Raw genomic sequence first — 16,937 nt, 5'->3', positions numbered from 1 at the left:
TCCCAGATGGATGAGTTTCTCCGCCACTTGCTGTTCAAGATGCTTTTTTTAAAGCTACAACTATTTTCCCTTACTTATGCTGTAAGTACATCCTTACAACTTCTATGAGGTGGTATCAGCTAGAAAGCTTTCCTTATCCTTGCCCAAACTCCTATGAAACAGCTGCTTTATCCAGAAAGTCACTTGAATAAGCAGGGAAGGTAACAGCAAAAAAGCTTAAGACACAGTTTTCCATTATCCATCCTCTTTCCCTTTCTTAAGGGCTTGCTGCCTAAGCATCCCTGTGGTTTAGGAGGCTTTGTATTGGAAGAGTTTCAGTGTGAGCCATAATATTCTCAACTTGTTTCTGTGCCCTCCCTTGCCCTGCAGGAAGAGCTAGAGCTCAATCCAAATGGGACACAGCAAGTTTTTGCATAGCAATCAGACATCACTAGTGATCTAACACTGATCCTCAATAAACCCAGTGACACGTGTTCCTACAGCACAGCTGAAAAGCCTGGGGAGCCATGAAATTATTTAACCCAATTTTCCATGTGTTTTTCAGGCTCTTGCATTTCCTCTCAGCTCTCTGAGCATATCATCTCCCCAAAAGATAGCCAAGCCCTTGTCTGTCTGCTAAAAGCAAGGGAGTTTGTTAACATCCTAGATGGAAGGTGCTCTGTGGGGGCTCTTTTGGGGTGGAAGGGACCAGGCCCAGACGCAAGATGTAGCCAGCACAGCTGACCTGACTGAAAGAACCAGAGGCCACAGATGAGAGCCCAGCCACCCCCTGGGCACTCCTGTGCCCAGCCCTGGGCAGTGAGTACCCCACAGACCCCTGGTACCCTCAGTGAGGGAGCTCTGTACACTTCCACCCTGCTTCCCACAGCCCATACTGTGCCAGTTCTTTGTGCTGCTCTCCAGGTGTTTTGGGCTCACAGCTGGGTGGCAGAGTGCCACCACAGTGATAGGAAAAGTGCCTTCAGGAATGCAGCCGAGGCTGGGGCTCCACTTACACAGCCACATACTCTCAGCTGCTGTGTTTCCCCCAGGAACATTTCCATCCCCTCCAAAACCTGACAGCCCTCTGGTCTTCCTCTCCCCATAAAAGTCCACATACCCTTCATTGTGGAAAAGCCAAACTACTGCAGTAGTTGAGGTGTCAGCATATCCCCAAGGAAAAAATGTCCTCGACTTAGATGCTGTCCTTCATGCATGCTAAGATCCTGTTGCTTTATTATCTCACTTAAAGCCCTCACAAACCACCAGTAAAATCTGAATCTGCTGAAGGCAGCTTCCCCCCAAATACCCATAAAGCTGGGCACAGCTTTTTTCTCTAGAGCATCCCCTTCCACACAGCCCCGCTCCATCCCCTTCCACTCCAACTCCACTCACAGGCACATGCTGACAAACCATCACTTTATTAGAATTCCTGCACCCAGCAGAAGCAGCCTCAAGCACTGCTGACATCCCCACTTCCCTGCACCATCCTCCTCAAGCGAGCTCCTGCCCTATGTGCTCACCCACAGGACTGCCCATCACCTCTAGCAGAATGCTGTCTCCACCACACTTGGACACCATGGCCAAGCACTTAATGGCCTGGGAATCCCAGATCCCTTCTGTGTAACCTCCCCAGGACTTGGCTGCCAACACAATCTATGTGCACCCACAGCTCTGCACTTCATCCCCCAAACCCTAAGCTGTGTGTGCAGCTTCTCAACAGGACCCCAACTGCAAGTTCCAGAGAAAAGAGGGAAGCATTGGAGCATACACAAGCTAAAGCTTCTGCTAAAAAGACAAGGCTCGAAAACTTTGGGAATTGGCCAGACGTGACCAGACTTTCCAGGGCAGAGGCTGCCTCTCTCCAGGTACTGCACAGGGCGTGTTGACCTCAGGTGGGACTTCCAGCTTGTTACACAAACCAGAGCAGCATGCTGGCATCCTCCCTGACCTCACCTGCAGCCTCTCCACCTGCAGCTGATGGGCTGATCCAGATAAAACAGCATTGATGTGAACTTTGACATACAGCATGTCCCATGATCGGAATTGACAACTCCAACAGCCCTACAACAGCCACTTCCCTGTAAGCACTCCCCCCGTTTCTACCTTTGCCCAACTGCAGATAGCATGTTAAGGAAATAAATGCCGAGCTGCAAAGCCACGCAGTCCCTAAGTGACAATCCCTGAGCCTGGGCACGGCTCCCCTCCACTACCGTCACGAGCTGATCACGAAGGGAAACAGCTGCAGCAAGGGACTCGGAGAAAGGCTGGCATCAACGCTCTGCCAGGTGTGACTCAGCAGGACAAAGACTGCTGGGCCAGAAGCAGGCAGCAGATCTCTCTGCTGGTAAGCACCAACCACCCTGTTCTGCAAAACCAGGCCGCATGAAGCACATCCCTGTGCAAAATGCTTCACAGCAGCATGGCACGGGACCAGGGGAGACGTCTCTGTACGGAGACGTTATGTCTCCAAAACCAGAATGTTTCCTTTTGCCCTGTGGCCCTGCAGAGCTCAGGAAATTGCACCCACACGGTCCTTCTGCCTCCCTCAGTGCCCAGGCAAAGCTCCCAAACTGGTTTATGCTGTTTTACAGCAGGCAGTGGAATGTTTCTTTAGGCACCTCAGTCTTGGAAAAAGATCCTGGGTGCTGCAGCAATGGAACAGCCTTTCTCCATGGCTTGCCACTCCCTTGGGCACAGCTCCTCACCTTGCCGTAACAAAAGCAAACACACACAACAGTCCAAAGACAAACACGGGGGTTACAATTCAGTTTTGTGATTACCATTCTCAGGTTATGACCACTACTTTACGCTGAGCACCAACACTCCACCATGGTAAACCAGAACCAGTGTCAGAACCGTAATCCAGTCTTAAGTGAGGTCCTATTCAGGATCTCTAACCAGGGATTTAAGAGGAATTTTTTCCCCAGGGATGCAGGAAATCCCTCCCCATCATACTCCCTTCCAGGAAGTCCTTTGTGCCACAATTTCTAGACTTCACATCACAAGACTGGCAACCCTTTAAGTTCTAGAAAAGGGGATGATCCCAGATGTCAGCCAGGCCCAGGTATTCCCATCTGGAAGGTAGAGATTGCCAGCAGTTTGGTGCTGATCACTCTCTGATGAGAGGAGATGGATTAGAGCAGCTTGGAACCTCATTCCCCAGCCATGCCACTCACAAACTGACCCTGTGGCACTTTCATATCAAAACACATGAGGGGGCAGAAAAGAAACCAACCTACAAAACAGCAGTGTTCATTCCCTTACCAGCCCCAAATTCAGTGGTGCTAGCCATTGCCAGCCCCTGCTCAGATATGTATCATGACAGACACCTAGGTGGGGACATCTCGTTCTCACTCTCAGGGAAAGGGCTGCTTTGTACTCCCTCTGCTCCCCCCATCACCCTGCTCCTGCAGTAGCAACTGCCTATTGTCAGGCTGGGATGGGAACAAGGCCTCAGGGATACGAGTCCTGGAGGAACCATGACACTGGACAAGTGTCCTGGCTGGCAGAGCCCAGCCTTGATCCGTAACCCCACACCCCTGTTTAGCATGGGCAGCCTGGTTTCCGAGGCCACAGACATGCTCTGAACCCCTCCCTGAGAGCTCCCCGTCATGCCCAAACTGGATGAGAGCTGGGTCAAAACACTGCCAATCCCCAGACTCCATATCTGGAGACAAAGAAGAACAAGTTTTCCTGCCACCTTAGATGGAAGCAGAGGTGCCCTAAAGGCACAGCCCAGTCTCCATGGGTGTCAGTAACTGTTGCAGTACCCTTGGAGACCAGCCAGAAGAAATCTCTCAGTGTGGAGAGCTGCTTCTGGGGAAGTTACACCACACCACAGCATCCTAATGCGAATCAGGCCCCTGTGCCCTGCAGCTGTTCCCTGTACCCACCCAGAGAATGCCACAGGCCTGTGGAGCTCTGTGCTACATTCAGAAATAGCAGATTCCTAGGGAGACAGCAGGAAAGGGTGAGCAAAGCTGACCTGGTACACAGACGCTGCCTGGGTGCAGCTGGAGCTGTCACAGACACTCACAAACACAGCCCCCACTCCTGGGGGCACGTGTGCACGGAGACACAGGAAAGCACCTTCTGCAGCCTCTTATCACTTTGGACTTGGCTCAGTGCTCTCCTCCAGACACTGCTGGCATCAGGCAGCCAGAACCAGGTCTCTGCCAGCATACCTCGTCCTTTTGCTCCAATAGATCTTTGTCCACAGAAGGGTTCAATATGTCAGTGTCAACAGACATAAAGCCGACTGTGCCCAGGAGATCCTGAGCTGGAAGAAGTACCAGATAGAGAAGCTGCACTTTTCAATCCAGTGGCTGATTTCCTGTCAGCTTGGTTCAGTCCATGGCTAATCTGTATCTCCTGAGAAAGGAGGAGTATCACAATTCATGTCTAGAACAACCCAATGCTTTTTCCACCACAGGAAAACCCACAGACATGAGTGAGAAAAAGCTCAGAAAGACGAGCAGAAAGCAGTTTTGTTTCTGCCCTAGTCAGACTCCTATTTAATCCTACAGGGCACAGCACAGCCCTGCCCAGAACCTTTCCATTCGAATGCTGACATTTCATTCCCTGCAAGAATGCCTCTCCCTTGCAGCCCTGACTCACAGCCGTCCCTTCCCTTTATGCAACACAGCTCCATTTCCTGCGCAGCCGGGCGATGCCCGTTGCCAGCAGGAGCCACAGGTGCCAGGCTACAGACAACCTGCGAGGGAGACACCCCTCCTGCTCTGGCACTTGTATTGCTGCCTCAGCTCATTGCATTATTTCAGTATTACTGCCCCCCAAACATCACCCACACCCCCTTTTAAGTGATAAATATCAAGCTCTCCACAATCAGAATCTGATGCTATAATTAGACAGCCCTACAGCACACACTGCTGAGTTACACAACACAGCTTGGAGCTCCTGGGCACCGGCTACATTTGCATTTTAATCACATCACAGACAAACTCTTAAAGCAAAATCTCCCGACTGGTAGTGGTTACTGAGCTTTGGTTCAGATGACGAGGCAGTCTGAGAGCAGATTTACCTGGTCTGAAACTAAACCAGAGGTGAACTCCAGTCACCAGTGGGTATCAGTCCACAGGACAAGACTGGAATTTGCCAGAAGTAAAACCTCCAGCACACATACAAAGAGGATGTCAGGTCCTTACTATTAACTGTTTGCTCAATATCCAGCCCCATTTAAGGCACACAGGGTGTTAATGCAGACACAGCTGCTCACAGTTCCATGCAAATCTCACTGCCAAGGCACTGCTGCTAGACCAATAAATGGCTTTGATTCATTTAAAGGTTAATCTCAAAAGCCAGACTCCAAACTCCAAGGCTTCAGAGCTCTATCACATTTCTGTTTTCTCTTCCCTGCAGCAGCAGGGCAAGTCCCTGCCCAAACTGGAAGCACTGAGTTAGCTGCACTAACTCACACGAATCAGATAAGTAGTTCATGTTACTCACTTTCAGCTGACTGACATAGTGCTAGCTCTGTCACTTTTAAAGGGCTGGGTGAACTGCCCTGCTGCAGCAGAGTGTGTGGCGCAGGAGCACCGCAGATCCTGGTGCAGCATGACCCATATGGCACCTCCAGAGAGCAGCACTGTGACCCAGAGCCCCAAGCTCTTTCTGCAGCTTCCCCACCTACCTGGTACAATTTATAAGCAAGTATTTGTGCATCTAACTCCCACCAGATGCAGCAGGATTAAAATTCTTACTGGAACTTTAAAAATCCAACCCTGGGCCATCCCTGGTGACACTGCTTGGCAGGAGGGTAGCTGGGGAGCACAGGGTCCAAACCTTGGCAGCTGCACACACAACCTATACAGCTGCTTTGGAATCTGCATCTGCCAAACAACAGCAAGGGGGAAAAAACTAATCAGGGACAATGTCTAGGATCTGTCATTTCCCAAGGTTACCAACAGCTGTTAAGAATATTTATGTGATCAAAAAGTCAGTAGCAGTGGTGAAAACCCTTCAGCTGACCCTAGTCATCATCAAACTTTCTAAAGAAAAGACCATTACCTAATTCAACCTAAAAGAACACTCTCCCAAACCCAAGTTTCCTGCATCATCTGCAAGATGTGATCCAAATAATCAAAAACTTCACTGGATCTAGGTCACAGACAGAGGCTTGTTTTTCACCAAGATATCTCAGAGGAATTGGCTATTTTGCTTAAATTGTTCCTGACTTCCAACACCATATATAAGGACATCTAGAAGCAGACTGAGTGGATGAGAAGTAGAAAGGATACTGACAAGGGCTAACTTCAATTCATCAAAGCTGAGCTCTTCTCACTCTCAGGGAAGATAAAACCATGGATTGCATCAGTCGTGTTTGTGGCTGCTGAGGATCCACAGGTTAATTGCAAGAGATGTGCAAATATTCTCAGGTTAAACAAGCTTGTCTTCTGTGTGCAAGGATCCACACACACATCTCTAAGGGTCTCCAAATGACAGTGGTTAAAAACTCATCTAAGGAGAAGAGAAACCAATTTCAGCTCTTCCCAAGGATGAATCCATGGAATAGCTTCTCTTGTTTGACTATGGAAGGAGCCCTGGTGGATGTGCCACAGCTACATGAACAAAAAGCATCACCCAGGCCAGTCCTCAGGCTCTTCTTAGGTGCATACAGTTTACAGAAGGATTGCAAAGGCAAATCTTTAACCCTGAAGTATTTTTTCCAACTGTGGAAACACTACATCAAGCAGTCCAGAGTCCAGCGGTTGACCTTACTTTTGGTTATGTTGGATTTTTCCTCCCCATTACTTGTACATAATAATAGCAAGTTACATAAAGCCAGGAAATGGGACCAGCACAAAGTTCAAACTAATTTTCATATTAAAGGCCTTGCACAACTATTTTTATAGCAGGCCTTTAATGACATCTTTAGTCCAGTTACAAGGTTGAGATTACAGACATTTTCAGGTAGCTTGGGCAGGCTATCAATATTTTCTGGGAAACATGCTTTTTCTATTTCTTCCTCAGAAGGAGATCGTGATTATACTCATTTCAGAGGAACTAGAAGTTATATTCTCCTTCAAAAGGAGGGAAATTGTAGGAAAATAAACTTGTTTCCACTTGATACAGAAAGAGATTCTCAAAACTGCTTTATCACAGGCAAGCTACTTGCATTATAAGTACTAGAAATGCAAGAAACTATTTAATACATTGGCCAATATTAAGCATCTGCCAACTTGATCACACATCCACATTCAAGAGTTCATATGGAATAAAGATCTTATCACTCTGCTTGAGGTTTCCAGACAGATTAAGTCAATCTGGGGACAATAAACTTCAGAGAAATTGTGCCACAGCTAAAAAAGGCTGTATTTAAAGGAAGTACTGTCCAGACATGAAGTATCTACTTTCCAAGAACCTGATCTCTGCAGGATACATGAAACTGCACATAAGAACTGACATGTTAATATATGCTACATTATTAAATCTTAACATTTTTTCCACACTCTCCAAATTCCGCATCACATGTTCAGCAGAACAGCATGGAAATGATGAGAAATTTTAGATTAAAATAATTCTATTTTTATTAGCCAAGGAGCTCCAGTCCTGTGGATCTTGTGAAGAACTCTGTGGATTGAATTAACCCCCTGCTATTGTATCAATGTTCCTAAGGATTTATATATTTTTTTAGTGCCCTGACTTTAATAGATGTTTTGCACCAGTATCTTCTGCAAAATCAGACCTTCAATGCATTAGATACCTCGAGTTTTAAGTGGTTAAAAACTTCACTGTTTGGAAACAGAAACGAGTATAGCCACAACCCCTATCAAAGTCACTATCAGCAAGATGATTTCTTCATCTCTAAACTTCCTATTTCTTTCTCACCTAAAACCAGATCGTACGAGCAGAGCTTTGAACTTTAGAGCATTGATTTTTCTTTTTGTTAAACCTATTTCACAACCTCTACTACTTGCACATTTGTACTGAGCAATTCCCTTGTGATTTGATTGGTGTGCATACCACGAACTATGTGTTTTTAATACACTGCTCCCTGGGACATGCAGCCACATCCATGGGCTCCAGCAGAAGTCAAACAATGGGGCCACTGTTCAGCCCTGCCTCCTGGCTCACCCTCTCAGTGCAGGTTTTTTCCTTCCTGCTTCCTTTCAGTGCTACCAGGGCTGAGCCACTGCTGCAGCTTTCCTTACAGCTCTGCTTTCTGGAGTCCTGGGACTTGGTGAACAAACAGTTCCTCACTTATAAATAAGATTCCTGGAAACAGAAATTCAGGTTTTAGAAGACAGAAAGGCAATTAGAAGCACACTAGATGGTAAATTCTGATTTTTTAAGGAAGTCATGTAATTCTGGGAGCCTAGTGGCAGAGGTAGGGGAGAAAAGGAGATTTAGGTACATATTTGTGCAACTGACAGCTTTTTACCTGACAGTATCAAAGAGGAGTAGAAAAAGCCTCCTGTCAACCCAAAAACAATTTATGAGATGTGCTCTTTGGATCTTGCTGTGGTTCAGCCAGTTCCAACACAGCCTCCTGCGTGTTTGGGTGAGCCTGCAGGCTGCCACTCTGTGCCCATCCTCCTCCTGCCTGCACACAGCCAGCAGCTCCCTGGAGCTGGCCAGCCCTGCAGCTCTGGGAATGTCAACCATCTGCTCCAGCAGCCCTCCCACGCACGGGCTGCCGAGGCAGGCTCCTGCCCGCTGCTGATGCCACCCAAAGCCACTCACAGTGGGTCAGCGCTTTCCCCTCGCTCCATGCGGCTCCTGTGGGCTGGGAATGTCGCTAGCCTGCTGCAGTGAAACCAACCTGCAGCACCGTGCCCCAGTTTCTCCACAGTGCTGGAAAAAGGGTGCACAGAGGATGCCCAAGCACAGCAACGCCACCAGAGCTGGTGGCTGGTCCTGCAGCAATGTGCAACCAGCCCATGGTCATTGAGGCATCAACATGTTCTGGAGAGCCCAGCACACCTTTCCAGTGGCACTGTGCCACAGCAATAAGGCTGCTGGGATCCCCACGTGGCTTGAAGGCACCTGTGTCCCTGCCACAGCTCCGGGCTGCTGTGCCTTTCTTTCAGCACAGCCCTCTGCTGCCGAGGAACGGTTTCTGGAGGTTCATTTCCTGCCTGTCTTCATTCTTACAGAGTCTGTGGCCACCCAGTTGGCGCTGCTCTGCGCTGGGGAATGTGGAATCATGTGAACATGTTACAGCTCCAGGATTTACTGGCTCAGGTTTGCATCTGCCAATGTTTATGCTTTTGGAAGAATGCCTTAGAACACTCACCTGGTTTTGAGCTACCGAAATGTTTCTGATACATGAGATGAACAAGGAGAGGTGCTAAAAACCTCCTCTAATATTCCATGTCTCTCAAAGAAACAGTGCACTGTGATCCAAGCAAAGAAACCAGCACACAAAACTGTGGAAAAATCATGCTATAAAGTCCTCTGTCCATAAAGGAGACAGAGGACTGCTGCAACTTCATCCCAATGAAGGGATAGAGTGTCGACTGGGGCATATTACTGTGGGGTTTCTCTCACAAGGTTTTGGAGGACACAACCTCCTTTTATCTTAAACTCCCGGCCACATGTTGCTCTCCTCCTTTCCCTACTGGCTGAGGCATTAGGAAGCTATGGCCTTCCCAAACCTCTTCCATATATCCACCCTTGAACCTGTCATTTTCCCTCGAAGATCAGAAAATCAGGCTTGTGCAGACCCATTTGTCTATTTCAGGAGTCTATCTGTAACAAAGTCTTCAAGTTGGTAGAGACATTAAAACCCAATTCAAAGACATTAACACCCATACCCTCACCCATCAAACTGTTTGTAAAGACATTAGCACACATGTTTTCTGATCAAAATTGAATTAGGCAATGTTTGTGTGGCTTGGCATTTCCTGACACAAGTGAAATGAAAGCATGGTGTGACATTCAGTTGATTCTGAGCCAGGACCAGAGGGTTACATATAAACTCCCTGAAGCTTTGTCATTTGGTCTAGAAAGGCTTGGCTTTGAGCTTTTGGATAAATTCACCTCAAGACACAGAATGCACACAGATCTGCAGCTCTACATCCTTTTGAATTATCTGCCACTGTCCCAAAATCACTCAAGTCACTGCATGTAATTCTTCTATCAAGATTTACCCTGTTCTCCTAAGGCTGATCAGACCCTGACTTCAGAATAAGCAATTTTGCCCATTCTTGGAACAGTTTCAGCTGCAAGCGTTGGGTTTCAACACTGGGCACAGAAGAGCTTTGGAGCACAGCCTCCCAGTCAGGAGAGCAGATAAGAGCATTTCTAAGGCACAATCCCATACGGAGAACCACCCTAACCATAGCACACTCACAGCTAAAGTCCAGGACCTCCAGACTAAGAGAAAACTTAGATTTGCTAGGAGAGAGGTCAGCAGTGCCCTCTGTGTCTGTGTTGGCTCCTTACTTATCATAGCTGCATTTTACTTTGGTGGATCCATCTGTGCTCTTTTCTTGTGGCTTGCAGCCACATGCCCGAGGGGATGAGTGCAGCCAGAATGAAACGCTGTGTGACAGCCCAGAAGCATGCAGCACACCCTGCCTCCCCAGGATTAACCACCTGCACTTCCGGCTAATGGCAGGCAGCCCGAGCTCCAACGGAACATCCTCCTTAGGGACATCAGCTTCCCCCCCCCCGCCCCCCCCCCCCCCCCAACACCCAGGGGCTCTCAGCTGAAACGGGCTGTGGGTGGGTGCTGGGGAAGGGAGCTGCTAGCCACAGCACCTCCAGGCTGTGTGCAGACAGACAGGTTCCCCTTCACTGTCCTTTGGCACACATCTGGGATGTGAGACCATGCATGTCAGCAGGTGTGACAGGGCACAGAGACATGCCACAGCCTGAATGTATCCTGCTGGAAGCTCAGGAACCCTGTCAGAGTGAGGCTTTCATTTCTTAAGCATTCTCTACCCAACTATTGCTTCCTGCATGCCCTTCTCCTCCTTTGCTTCCTCCATTTGTAGCATTCTGCATGCTCCCCAAGAGAAATAGGGCAAACATAATCTGATTAACCAGGAGGATTTGGGCAGGAAGGGGCAGGGGAGGAGATTAATACGCAGAGCATGATAGAACCTTTCCCTCTCACATTAGCCCTTGCCTACTCAATAATTAATGTGTTCTGCGGTGACTCTGACTTTGGGATTTGCTATAAAAGCTTCTCATAAACTCTGTCTCAGCATGCAGACATCAGACCAAAGAGAACACTCGGTCTGACAAGCTGAAATTTCTTCTAGGCTCCAGGGTCAGTCAGAAGCTTAAAACCACTTGGATGTGAGCCTATGGCTCCATTTTAAAACGTAAGGACTCCTCTTGCTGTTCACCCATGGAAGAGACTGAATCCAACCTTTATTTGGCTACTCTGTCTCTGAAACAAAAAAAAAGTTAATGCAGGCTTTCTCCAATTAATGTACAAAAACTCAAAGGCTGACAGTGCCCCATGAACATAGGAATATATTACACAGGCTCTGGCTGCCATCCATGCCTATTCTGATGTTCTATTTTCTTTCCATCCCTTCTTTCTTGCTTACTTTAAGGCATATAGATGTTTCAGGATGGAAAATTAAAGATACCCACATGCAGAAAAGATGCCTTCCCTGACCTTTCAAGGTGCTATTTTTGGCTGCTCTTATATGCCTAAGAATTCTTACAGGGGTCATGCACCAAACTAACTGCTCCTCAGTAACTTTTGCCTAGGAGATATGAAACATGGCAGAGATTATTTTTAAAAAAATTTAATTCTCTCCATAACCTAACACATGACTGACACAAATTTACTAACTCCAAATCTCCAGATGTTGTTCACAAGGGAGCACATTTTTTAAGGGGCTGCAAGCCTCTGATTATTACCCAAAGACTGCATGCTCAACATTACTCCTAAACATACAAACAGAACACAAAAGACATAGCCTTAATCCAGAATTTTCCAAAAGATATTGAATACTGCAGCCTTTAACTGACTTCACTTTTCAAGTCCAAACCTGGAGAAGAAAAAGCTCCAAAAGTTTCAGATTGAAATGGATTTCTTTTCAAAATATGTACCCCCAAAGAGTATGAGATTCAAAAATGAGGAACGCTGGGTTAGCAGCCAAACACACGCACAGAATGATATTTCATAAAGAAAGCAATAGTGCTGGTTCCATCTGTCAGAACACATGAATACACCACATCACATCCCAGCAGTCAGAAACCTGGGCTCTCTGGTCTGTCCTGTGTCTCTCAAACTCTAATGCTGACATTTTTCCAAACTGGCACTGCCCAGACTGCAAACATTTCAGTCCAGAGGCCGAGAGCGAAGCGATGGGCAAGCCCCACTGCCCCAGCAGCTGCCCAAAGGCTCCTCATGAGGCAGGGAGTTAATGCTGCCCCAGGGGACTGCACAGCCCTGTTGCCACTCCAGACACTGTCTGCCCTCACAGAGTGAGCAAAAGATAAAGCACGCAGGTATCTTTTCCCTTCTGACATCACAGTATTAAATATCACACAAACACACAGCCTATAGGATGTAAAAAGCAGAAATACTGTACAACTAGCAAAAAAGATATGGAGAATATATGGGGAGTGAACTGTTCAGGAGACCCAGCCTCCAGAAATCTAGCTCTGTACACACACACACACACAGAGCACATGATACTGTCTCCCAGCATCTCACATTTTCACCACATGGCATCATTTAAAGGGCTCCCAAACTGAGATACTGCCTCTTAAAGCCAGAACTGCATAAGGTTTAGGGATACAACTGATTTTGCATAGAGCCATGAGAAAAACAACACAGGATTGAGGTGGCCTATGAGAAATGCTTGTACCTTGCACTTAGGACACAGGCATGCTGCTCCTCTTACTATAGGGCCCAACTTAGAGAACCATGAGGCTCTGTAAGTACCAGGACTTCCCCACAGGAGCTAAAAGTGTCTTCGTTTGAAAAGACAGGAGTCTGTGAAGGAAGGCAAGGTCCTCCCGTGAAATGGAAAAGGTAAAAACCCCCTCCCTCCAAATTAACACAATTTCAAAATAAAAAGGCTCTCAGGCAAAGATATGGGAATGGGAATAACAGTTCTTTACTAGGAAAAAAACCTAAATTTAAAAAAATATAATTAGTACAAACAAAACTACTGATAGAGTCAGAAACCTGACACCCTGAGGAGTCAGGGTGTTAGTGATAGTCCAGTTAAATGGTGGCTTGCTCCTCCTGCTCCTGGAATGGCAGATGAAATGCTGTTGAAGCGATGATCCAGTAGAAGGGTGTAGTTTTCTCGGAAGGTCTGGTGATAGCGTAGATGGGCCTGGTCTTCCTCTGAGAATCCAGTGAAGAGGCTGCCTTGCTGTCTCAAGAAATGCTGATTTTATGCAGGTAGGGATTCTTGGCTCCTCCCTCTGGGTGGAGCATCTTACAATGGGATGATGTAACTTTCTCAGTCATGCAGTGAGCCATTCAGTGGCACATTAACAGAAGATATCTCCCCGGAGGGAGACATTGTTCTTGGAAAAGATAAGAAAACTGCCCAACAGATGGCAAATAGAATATATGCTTATCTTACAAGCCAGGACAAAGAGTCATACTTCCTCTCTTCCTCCCTGTGGTAATATTCTCCTCCTTAAACAAGACTCACCACAGTTTGCAAAACAAGGAGGTCGTGCCCTGCAAGTGTTTGCTAAACATTTGCGCTATTTCAACCAAATACAGGCACAGAGGGAACACAAGTCAGAAATGCCACACTTAGCAAAGCATTGTGAAAATTATTCATTGGCAGTCCATAGGCAAGCAGCAACCTTTCATTTTCTATTTAAAACTTGAGTATAAATAAAAACCCTGAATTAATCGAGGGAGATAAGTGTTGGTATTTGTGCAATATTCTTGGAAAACACAGCATACCAAATCAAGAAACATATTTGGCAATTATTCTGCTTTAACACTTTCAGCCCCCTGGTTCATTCTGCCTCTTTAGCTGATGAGCTCTTTCTGCTGTGTGCCTTTACAATGCCTGTGCTTGCAAAGCTGTGCTCCCAAAAGGGATGTTCAGATTGGTGCCTGCTTGAAGTGTATTAATGATCTCACTACAGCTGCATAATGAAACTGGGTCAAAAACTATTGCCTGATAGCAATTGAGGCTGCACCTTTCTCTCCTCATCTTAATTGTTCCTTGGAATCATTACCACAGTTCAAACCTTTGGTACAGAATCATGGTGCAACATACCATGTTTCAATTAAGAAACACAGGCACTGAAAATTAAGAAGGTGTGGAAGGAAATTTAGACTACAAAGCAACTTCTTCCTGGAAAGAAAAAGAAATCACTTTTCCCTTCCTGACAAGCCAGTCTTTGAACATACATATGACAACAGGGCTCTGCTGGCAGCACACAGGATATAAATGGCATTTAAAACTCGGCCTGGTAGCCTCTCAGGACAGTACTCATATATCACAGTCTTTTGCCAAGGGCTCTGTACCCACCTACAGAGCTGCCAACAACCACCACCACCACCAAACCAAATATTTAAAAGAATACCTTGTGCAGAAATAGTGACATTATTTTTCCCCTCTGAGAAAACAGAAGAGCTGAGATCTGCAACAGAAGCCAACATCACCCCTCAGGACTACTACCCTAGGGCTCAGCCAGCCCAGCTGCAGCTCTTTAAGGAGTCTCAGGGGTGGGCCAAGTGTGGGAACCAAAATGAAAGCACCCAGTTGCCTATCTCCATTCTACTGCTGCATCTGTTGAACTACAAGTTAAACGTCATCTTCCTCCTCCAAGGAAGGGATAATCATTTATTATATAGTCATCTGTAGATCCCTCCACCAAGTCTGTGTGTCTGTAATGTTGAAAAGTGCTCTCAGCTTTCTGCAGTGGTTGGTAAGGCCCAGCAATTTCTTCCCCATTGGATGCCGACTTTCCAGCAATGTAACTTGGAATTCTGATTCACAGAAATGAAAGTTTGGACACAGTGATTTTTGGTGGGGAGAGAATGCATAACCTGCTGTCACACAGAGCATCAACCAGATATAAAAGGTCTGAAATGCTGGAAAAGTGTCTCTGTCCAAAAGGGAAGCAGTATTGTGTAGTTAAGTGCATGCCATTTATCAGAGCATCCCATTTCCTGCAGTTCCTAAGTAAATGAGTAAGGTTCCAGAGTTGCATCAAGGGAATGGGTTTGGCTTGGAATCCTGCATGGTGACTCATGCTTTCATTAATAAATTCATTTCCTTAGAGAAACAAGACAAAATCATGTGTTCTACTTAGTCCAGCTACCTAGAGTGTTGATTTAGGAAGCTATTGCAAAAAAATACAGTTTTATCTAGCTTTATATTGAATTCATAATCCACTGCAGATATACTTGCAAACATAACCAACCTCTTAAGGGGAAAGAAGAACTAGAGTAAATTCGAGGTTCTGGGTTTTGAAAGATGTCAGCTAGAAAGTAGTTTGCAATCAAACCAGACAACTGACAAAAAAAAAAAAAAAAAGTTGTAGAGACACAGACCCGTAAACACCAGGAAATGAGAACTGCATCAGCTGGCCCCTCCCCTTCCCCACAATGACAGTGCAAAGAAAACAGGCGTGAAGCAGTAAAAGCCCTGGATCTCTGTAATACCAGCATCCTTAGATGTGCATGGAAGCGCCCAAGGAGAGGGACCCAGAGGTGTATGGATCATGGCTAATCAGTTCTGTGCAGAGATACTTGTTAGTGCAAGCCAGGAAGGAACTCATCTTTCAGCTTTTAGTTTCTTAGGAGATAAGTTCAAACAGTTTGATGTGGCTATACTGACCAAATTGGAGCAACACAAGATATGGATTTTTGTGAAGTATGAACCAACTCCCTGTATCTTGCCCTGGTAAGTATTTCAAAAGAATAATGCAAGAAATCTGGCTCTACAAACTTTTGGTGTCAAGTTCCACTTTGGAGTCTGGGCCTGTCTGGTTCAGGAAAATACCATCCATCAATTTCATGCTGCTTTATAAAGCTGAAATGTTTCACAATTAACAAATCGCTGCAGTACCACCATCAGGTTGGTAGGCAAAAACACCTTCACATTTCACAAAGGAGAAATGAAGCCATTAAAGCTGGAGGAAATTGTTCAGGTCTCAGAATAAATCACAGGGAAAGACAGGACTGGAACATGATGTAGCTATGTGTAGTTCCCTCACACACTGACACCGTGTGAAAGCAGAATACTTGATGATGTCAGAGCAAAGGCAGGGCTGAGCATAAATGGAATAGATCCTAGGATTTTTAAGGGCAAATTAAACCTCATGTCTCAGGTAGAAATGGCACTGACCTTTCCAGGGCTGGTCAGCATCCCCAGTAGCTTTGGGTTACTGATAACCTCCCAGCTGAGCTGTAGGTCACTCAGCAAACCTGCAAGTCCTGGTTTGGTGTCCCTGTTCACCCTTGTAGCACCACCAGATTTGGCTCAGTCTGTCACGAGCCAGGACCCAAGCAAATGGAGAGAGCAGAAATTAAATGTCACCATGTAAAACCTCTTGTATACTAGCAAAATGGAGAGAAACTTACTAACATTTTGTGTTTTACTGAAAATAGCAAAATGTACACATTGAACTCACCTTGTATAACTGTCTCTGGACTATATTTTTGTGACAATGCTCTAATGGTATATCATTGTTTGAAGGCAAACACATTGCATAATAAGAATGTGGCATTTGTTTCCATCTATTATCACTCAGATCCTGATCAAATGCCACCTGAGGCCAGTGGAAAGGCTCTGCTTCTAACTCCTAGAATAAAAATATAACTGTTTCTACATTCAGCAACTTCTATTGCTTTATTATTCGTGTTTAATCTGTGAAAACTAATATGAAAAGGAGGGCAAGCTGGCTGATGAAGGGTCAAGCTTCCCTGGAGAGACATGGTCACATTTCTGGCATTCCCATCACTCTATCAACAGCACCTCCTGCTACCACAATAAAAGGCAGCAGTGAAGAAAGAGCAGGAAGAATAAAACTTC

The sequence above is a fragment of the Vidua chalybeata genome, chromosome 6 (genome assembly GCF_026979565.1).
Source record: "Vidua chalybeata isolate OUT-0048 chromosome 6, bVidCha1 merged haplotype, whole genome shotgun sequence".
Classification (NCBI taxonomy): Eukaryota; Metazoa; Chordata; class Aves; order Passeriformes; family Viduidae; genus Vidua; species Vidua chalybeata.
The sequence above is the reverse complement of the archived record's forward strand: the minus strand, read 5'-3'. Positions refer to the sequence as shown.